The sequence below is a fragment of the Podarcis filfolensis genome, assembly GCF_964270895.1.
Source record: "Podarcis filfolensis genome assembly, chromosome: 1".
NCBI lineage: Eukaryota > Metazoa > Chordata > Lepidosauria > Squamata > Lacertidae > Podarcis > Podarcis filfolensis.
In genome coordinates this window covers 94,266,618-94,275,007 of record NC_139604.1, presented here as the reverse complement: position 1 = coordinate 94,275,007, position 8,390 = coordinate 94,266,618, and the positions used below count along the sequence as shown (strand labels likewise).

Genomic DNA, 8,390 nt, shown 5'->3' with positions numbered 1-8,390 from the left:
GCTTGGAAATGGCAAGTATCTTGTTTGTTTCCTTTCTATTACACTCTGATGTAAGCTGCTTGGGTACACTTGGCATTATATAATCTTTTTAATAACCTGCACCAGCTAACCTGCTTCCCACAGAGGAAAATTCAATGTATTTTGAGCACCCCAACTGGCTATCGATGAGTTGGAAATGCTAAATGGCTTTTTAAACTCCAGAGGCAGAATAACTGGGAAAGCGGGTCACTTGTGTGTACAAAAGGAAGTAGTTCTATAGCAAGGCTGGAGCCCAGGACAGTCGATAGTGGGGATGGTTGCAGGCAATCGAAAGACTAAGACAACTCGTGGCAGCTAAGACATAACAATGTCACAATAAAGAAACACAGTTAACACAAAAGAAAATATACAGGGGAAGAGAATGCACTTGGATAAAGAACTGAGCACTTTCCTCTCATCTACAACTCATTTTGTATACTGAATTTGTTTCTGCTATGATGCTTTTACTCTTTCAAGCTCTGCTTTGGGGTGACTGTTTTGCTTTTACAGTTTGTTTTATTCACCGCTTGAGTGAGTCTTGCTTTATTGGAACTATGATTTTTAATCTGTTTTATTTTGTGCATCATGCAGAGAATTATGCTTATTAGCACCTGATTAAATGGAATGAACAAACAAACCATCCAACAACCACATTTGCAGCATCTTCACCCTCTTATTTGCAGCAAAAACTGACACAATTTAAAAACAAAGTATTATTTGAAAAGGAAGTACATATAAACATCTCATAATGAGTAATACATAGCTTATCTGCACTTTCATTGTTGAGACACCTGGTGTTTCTAAATACACTCAATAGTTTTCATTAGGTCCTTTGACTGTAAAAGAACTACCAATGTGTCCTTTAGGGAGAAAGGCTTTCTCTCCTGAATTGCTCCATTAGCTGAACATTGGGGGGAAAAGCCATTTTTGTTTGAATTGCCTATTAGCCATGCATTGATCCAACACATCTCTGCTACAGGCATAATCTGTGTTGTTCGTTCCTCCCCCTCTCCAGAGAATCCAAAGAAACACAGCTGAGTGATGTGAGAGGGCAAGGTTTATTTGGGGTTGGAAGAGGAAAGCAATTTGTCCCAGGGCCTCAAGGTCAAAGGGAGACTCAAAGAACTCTTTTGGCATATAATAGAACTGTAGAGTTGGAAGGGACCGTGAGGAGCAGCGGGTCCTGCCCCCCTGCCATGCAGGAAGATGCAGCCAGTCCCTTACGGGGATCAAACCTGTGACCTTGGCATTATCAGCACCACGCTCTAACCAACTGAGCCAGCACAGATGGAACTGCAAACGTTAGCAAATGTGATTTGGTAAAACAGATTGTTGGCTAACTGATACAGATTCAGTTACGTTAAAGAGTTTAAAATGTTAATGATTTCATGTAAGGCCATTCTGATTGGCTGTGAAGGAAACTCCTCCCCTTCTCTGCTGGATGAAGAACTCACGCTCACAATACCAGTTCTGCCAAAGAACCGGCTGAACCTAGGCCTCCAGTTTTCAACCGATCTCTGCTCTGTTTCAGATCTTCAGCTACCGGTACTTCCAAAGCCTTTTCTGGAGCTTCCTCATTCCTCCAAATCCAGCTTTGACTGAGCTGACAATTATGTACTGTACAAGGCTCACAGGTGTAGCCAGGATTTATGTTAGGAGGGGCAGAACCTCAGTTAGTTAAGTGTTTTTAGTGATTTGCTTTATTTAGGAGAGCAAGTACCCTCCTGACCCCACCCGCTTGGCTATGCCCATGGCAAGGACTTTTATACTCCCAGTGAGCAGACTTCAGCCCCTGGTCTTCACTCAGGTCTGCCACAAAGCCTCACTTACCCCTTGCTTGCCTGAGATAGGTCCATTCAAATGCAGCTTGCCTGTGATAGGTCCACTTGAATACAAGACTCCCAGCGACACACATAGTCAGAGAAAGATGGGGTGCCGTCTCCCAACAGTCAGAAGTTTGCGCTGGGTGAGGACCATGGCTATGCCAGGGCACAACTGCCACTTGCCATCGTAGGAAGGTAAGCAGTCCTTTCAGGGCTTGATATTCTTGAATCAGGGCCTCAATAGCCTGGTTGGTATCCATGGGGACCCACTGCCTGCCACACCAGCATCGTCCATCTCTCTTTGTTTGTATGTGTATGTGCATGTATTTATTAAATTTCTATACCGCTTTATATTTTTAATAAAAATCTCAAAACAGTTTACAGCACATTAAAACAATAAAACAATAGCCGGGCAATGTTCCTCTGGACTCATGAGGAACAACATGGAGTGAAGGAATGTCCTAAAGAAATACAAAGTGTTGCTTCTGGATGCCTCTAAGTGAGGATCTTCAGAAATCCAGTCTTGGTCATTCATTTGCTTTCTGAAAGCTTCTTTCCTTGGAAAGTAGGGCATAAATTCACATTGTAACCGGGCAACAGACAGAGTAGTTCCAAGACCGTGGTGTATCATTTAATCAAGAATAGATAAGTAACTTGAATTGTGCCTGTAGAATAATGAGACTATAGTGAGAGGGAGGAAAGTAAGGGGGAAAAACCTGTGATAACGACACTGATTGCTTCACAATCAAGAGTCTTAAGGGGCAGACATTGTGGGAAACTCCTCTGTAACTGGGTCCTATTAATGGCCGTGCATGACTGCCATTCTCTTTTGCACCTGACCATCATATGGCCAGATGAATGAATAAGTGGATCCCTCCAACCTTAACATAAATGTTCTGTTTCACAACTGAGAGCCCAAGCCCAATGCATTTTGTGGACGGAGTGGATGTATAAAATGTTTTTTGGCATTAAATCTCTCATTTTCCCAACTCTGCAGCACATCTTATGGTCTTCCACCCCCATTTCGTGCAACGTGACATCCCTTGTGTTACTGACTCTTGCTTTCAGCAACCAAAAGGGGGGCAGGATTATCACTCCAGATGGCTCCTACCTTGCAGAATATTGGCTGTGGAAATGAAAAAAAAGGCAATAAAGAAATTCCTTTGCCACAACTCCTTGTTTTTTTCCCAATAAAAGAAGAAAGTCTTTATTTAAAAAATTCTCTGCAAATAATTATATATTTTAAAGTACGCAAAACTGAATCCTTCTTGAGAGCTAACCTTCTCTAGTTTCCACAGTGGGTGACTGCCATTACAAACCAATTACCATAGAATAAGCCTGAAGTGTATCACAACACTCCCCCTGCCCTGCCCATTCCGCCAGGCAATCCATTAGCAAAAAGCTTCTGCTTATGTGCATATATTAACCTATTTTACCTCACAGGCCTCTTACAAAGACAGAAGGAGGGAGAAGGGAGAACAACTGACCCAACCCTTAACTCCTGGTAGAAAAAAAAAGAAACAAATATGGCATGCCATACACAGATCATATAAAGAAAAAGTGAGTCAGTAAATCAGCCCCCCCTTGATTTAACTGCAACATTTCATAGTCTCAATACTTACAACAAAATATCTCTTCCCCCCCCCCCAAAAAAAACCAAAAGTTTGCCAACCCTGATCAATAACAAGCAAATAAATACTTTAAGTATGTTCAGTTTCACAGATTTGGTGTCTGAACTACCAACGTAGCCTACCTCACAGGGCTGTTGTGAAGATTAAAAGGGAAGAGGGGGATACAATTTACATAGCCTTGAGCTTCGGGGAGGAAAAGCAATACAAAGATACAACCAGCAAGAGATACTATTAAGTATGTATAGCTTCACAGCTGTCAGCAAAATACACACACATTTTACCAACCTTTATGAATAAAACCACCTGTGTGCTGAAATTCATTCTACACGAATAGCTCAGTCGGTTAGAACACAGTGCTGAAAACACCCAGGTTGCAGGTTCGATCCCCATAAGGGACAGCTGCATTTTAGGGGGTTGGACTAGATGATCCTCAGGGTCTCTTCCAACTCTGATCTATGAGTCTATGAATACTGACTTGCTGCAGCTGTAGGGCATTTGATGGCTTTTTCATTGTATTTGCTGGTTCATTTTGTATTTTACATTTGTGGTTCCTGGTTCCTGTATAAATAACAGCCCAGTGATGACAAACAGCCCGTTAGCAGCCGTATGGGGGACATGGAAAATTGGAGAGGGTGGTGAACATGGCAATATCACAATTTTTTCCGAGTAGGAAGGAAGCCTCATTTATTTCAAGGGAAATACTTCAGAGTAAAATATGCCAAAGCCAGCTGGTTGTGTTTGATAATGTTAAGGCAGCACACTTGGGGAGTAAGTGAAATAATGGGGGTGTGGAGGAAGGTACCTCAGTACACAGGAAGACTATCCTCTGTTCAGATTGGCAGCAACAGAAACAAGCTTCTTCTCCTGTTTTTTCTACTGTCCTGGGAGGGTCTCTCTCAAGCCCAAGCGAGGATGGTCAACATTCCTTTCTGCAATTGCATAGCAACAATGATTAAACATACCTAGCTTTTCTGTATTTGTCTGCCAAAGCCTGACAACGTTATCTGCACATTTTCCTTTCTAACTTTCTTTATAGGTGTCAGATTGACTTACTGTTCTAAAAAAATGAAAGCTGAGAGTTTGGGGCCCGTGCTGGTTCAGAGCCCGAGAAAAGTATTCTCCGCCAGCAGCCCCGATCGAAACTGACCGCTCACCTTCTGCTGCATGAACAATTTCACCCGGAACATTTTGACAGGACAAGAAATGGCAAGTTCTGACGCATTTGAAATTAGCTGAGCTAATTTTGTTAGCAATTCTTGAGTGAGACATAAGGTCAAAGGTGCCAAAGGACTAAAGCGCAGAACGCAATCAAAATGTAACATATTTTCATAGAGACACAACAGTGGTGTGACATGTGCTTTTGCTTCAAAGAGGAACGACAACGTGTCTCGTTGTTTTGCAGCTGTTAGAAAGATGGAGGCAGTAATTGCATAATGTTAAATGATGCATTGCAAATTATTTTGAACTGCTTTGCAAAGACATTGAAATAAAGGGGGGGGGGAATACATTTCCCCTTCCGAAAATGGATAGAAAGAATACAATCCAGCCTAACTGCTTCAAAAACTCACTGATTTCAGCCTGCACTTAGCACTACTTTTCAGATCAATGGGAAATAACAGTGCTTAAGCTTGAATGGTTCATGCCCTGAGTTGTCTAATAATTACAAACTAACAACCAGATACAAAGCAGCCAAACAGGAGCTGCTTGACATGTTGTGTGCATGCTTTGTGGCTTGCACAAATGACGCTAACACGCCATGCGGCATGCATGAGTGAGATGAGCACGTCACATGATGCGCATCCACGGCATGCACACAGTTGCTGCAGAATTTTGAGGGGGCCTAGCCCCTTCCTTGAATTTTTTGGGGGACGCTTGCCCCCCTAGATGGCCCTCCCTGCCCCAGGGAGTCCACATAACTCACCCAGGGGGTCCCTGGCACCACTCACATAACAAAAGCTATCATAGAGTTATCAAAAGTGGCTTGGCTTTTGAAAAACAGGGGCCACAGTCCTTAGCTAATTGGGAGTCACTTCCCCAAAGTATCTGTAATGACACATTGCTAGAATAGGGGGGTCAGCAATCAATGCTTCCTGGGTCAATTCTGCATCCCAAGTGAGTGCAACTTTGCTGCTGCTTCAAGTTTCCAAAGCAGAGAGGTATTGCTGATGGTTCCCAAATCAGTTCCGACCTGGGACCCTAAGTCCAGAGAAAAAGAGAAAGAAAGGTCTCCTGGCTGTGTTCACACTCCTGATTACTGTACACTCTCTGCATTTCCAGGGCTGGGTTTTTAATCTCTGTTCACACATTATCCAAAAGGTATATGTATCCTGCACTTTGTTATCAGGTGCTGCTGTTGGATGCTGTTTGTCAAAACAGCTTCACACTGATTGGAGTCCTTAAGGCACTCCTAATTCCTTAACTTGGGGTAAAGTTGTCCCTGCCTGTCAATGCCCCCTTGTGTGTAAACGATTAGCAGCCCATAATCTAGCCCACTTTGTGCCATTAGGAGAGCGCATCAGATTGGGCTGTGCGTACACCCAGCTCCAACTTCCATGTCACTTATGTGTCATTAAAAAAAGAAAAAAAATCAAGCTCACAAAGACACAGTCTGTGCTTTCAGCTCCTAGATCAGAACAACCAAAAAGCTTTTATCCACAGATTACTTCTTTTCAGATGGTGCCAAGATGAAGCAATTTGTTGTGTTCTTAATAAAAGAAGCACTTGTAGAACCACAGTCAGGAGTTTTTGGTTCACAACAAAGCAATTTCACAAAAGTGGGGGGAGGAAAGCTGTTAAACCACAGACACAGTTTGTTCCTCACAGGTCCTTCCATCATCACCGCTGGGTCCTTAACAGCACATGTTCTTCTAGGTGTATATCAGTTCACCACTGAGACACAGGCCACAGTCCCAGTACACATTTAGAGCACTATGCCCGTTTAAATAGCCATAGCTTCCCCCACAGACTTCTGGGAGCTGTAGTTTGTTAAGGGTGTTGTTTGGAGGCCCCTGTTCCCCTCACAGAGCTCCTATTCTCCAAGTGGTATATCAATAAATCCAGGCATCCCTAAACTCGGCCCGCCAGATGTTTTGGGACTACAACTCCCATCATCCCTAGCTAACAGGACCAGTGGTCGGGGATAGTGGGAATCGTAGTCCCAAAACATCTGGAGGGCCGAGGTTGAGGATAAAATAACACGCAGGTGAAAAAGGTGGAGGAGCCCTCTGCTCCCTTGCCTATGTATCCTGTCTCTCACTCACAGTCCTCCTGAATGCTTTTTGCTAGCCAGCCTTGCTTCCTGAGCTGGTGCCAAGCAACAGGCCATGGGGATGGATGCTGCAGAGATCCACACCTCTCTTTTTACAAAATGCCTGTCCCTGTCTTAAGGACACCAAGATCTATTCTGTGTGCAAGGATTTGCACAGTGTTTGTGCTTGATCAGTGGGATTCTAGAAACTTCTCTTGCACTGCGGTGACCTCTGTTTTCTCTGTGTGGGTCTCCTTCCAGCCACTGGGCTCCGACGGTGGCTGCCTGTTGTGATGGATGCCCCATTAGTACAGAACGTTACACCTGAAGCTGTGAGAGTAGCTGGAGAAGTTGTGTTTCATTTTTATTTTTGCCTCTCCGATCGTGCTGTTGACTTTGCAGCTGAGATAACTTTAGTTTGTTTCTACGTTGTTCTGTTGCTAGGCCAGGCATTATGGATACCCAACAAAACTTGGATATAGGATTGGAATGCAATCCAAATAAATGCTGCATGGAATTCCAAGTGTCCTAGGAAAACAGCTCCCTCGGGAAATTGTTCTGACAGTAAAACCTTGGACTATCAACAAGACAAAATTGGAGGATCACATTCACAAATGAGAACATTATTTTGCGTGAACAGACTCTTATCTCAATTTACATGTTCCCTCCAATTTCAGATAGTTTCCACTTGAATTATTGTGACAGGAAAGTCCTCTTGGTTACAGCAGCGGTGGGAATTTATGGTCCTCCAGATGTTGAACCCCAGCTCCCATCAGCCCCAGCTGGCCAAGATGGCCAATGGTCAGAAGTGTCGAGGGTTCAACAGATATGGAGATCTTCAGGATCTCTGCCCCCAACCCCAGAGCTACAATTTTGCTGCCCTTCCTTTCTCTAACCTAAAAAACTGATCCCACTTTTCCCTTGAGAATAGGGACTCAGCTATACAGATGCAAGTAAAACGTTTTAAATGTGTTGCAAAGTGCAATATACAAATGTGACACTAGATGGCGACAGTGAGCTATGCCAAATTCAGTGTATTTTTCAAAACGTTTTTTAAAAAAACCCTTTTCACAGTGTTTTTTATGTGTGCAATTCCACCCAGGCTTCAAAAAATAAGGAGAGCCTTGCTGGGTCAGACCAAACAGCTTGGAGGGAAGGAAACGGATGGAGTATGCATGTTCATGCAGCTGCCTAACAGCATCCACGTCACCCAGGAGGCCGCAGCCGCAGAGATAAGAAAAGAAGAGTTGTTCCATTGTCTGGAGAGGTCACTTCCTGGTTCTCATGGAGAAGCCGTTTTCAAAGGAGCCCAGTGACGAAAGCAGGCAGCTGTATTGAGGCAACAGATGTTGAAATTTTGCACCCCTAACAATTTTGCATCTGGGGCAACCACCCCAGTGCATAAGACTTTAAATTTCAGGATTGTGGGTTCGAGCCCCACGTTGGGCAAAAGATTCCTGGTTTGCAGGGGGTTGGACTAGATAACCCTCATGGTCCCTTCCAACTCTATGATTCTATGAATTTGCCCAAACCCTTTATGTAACTATATTCCAAGAGACAACAAGAACTAAAGTTCTTTAGTGCAAAGTTCTTTAGTGCATTGATGCTCTCGCCTGTGGTGAGTCTGAACCATAAGTAAAACTTGGTTTGTATCTACTCCACACATTCTGG

General features: G+C 43.6%; 1 long non-coding RNA gene across 2 annotated transcripts; it reads left to right on the top strand.

Moving 5' to 3' along the window:
* Positions 1–1,680: 1,680 nt before the first annotated feature.
* On the top strand, positions 1,681–6,632 carry LOC310766393. Of its 2 annotated transcripts, XR_014550128.1 has the most exons (4): positions 1,681–2,036; positions 3,285–3,401; positions 3,556–3,707; positions 4,509–6,632. It is a non-coding gene; the product is annotated as an uncharacterized lncRNA (long non-coding RNA). The 2 variants fall into 2 exon arrangements; XR_014550129.1 differs by lacking the exon at positions 3,556–3,707 and having other exon boundaries at positions 1,698–2,036; positions 4,509–6,630.
* The last annotated feature ends 1,758 nt before the right edge of the window (positions 6,633–8,390 follow it).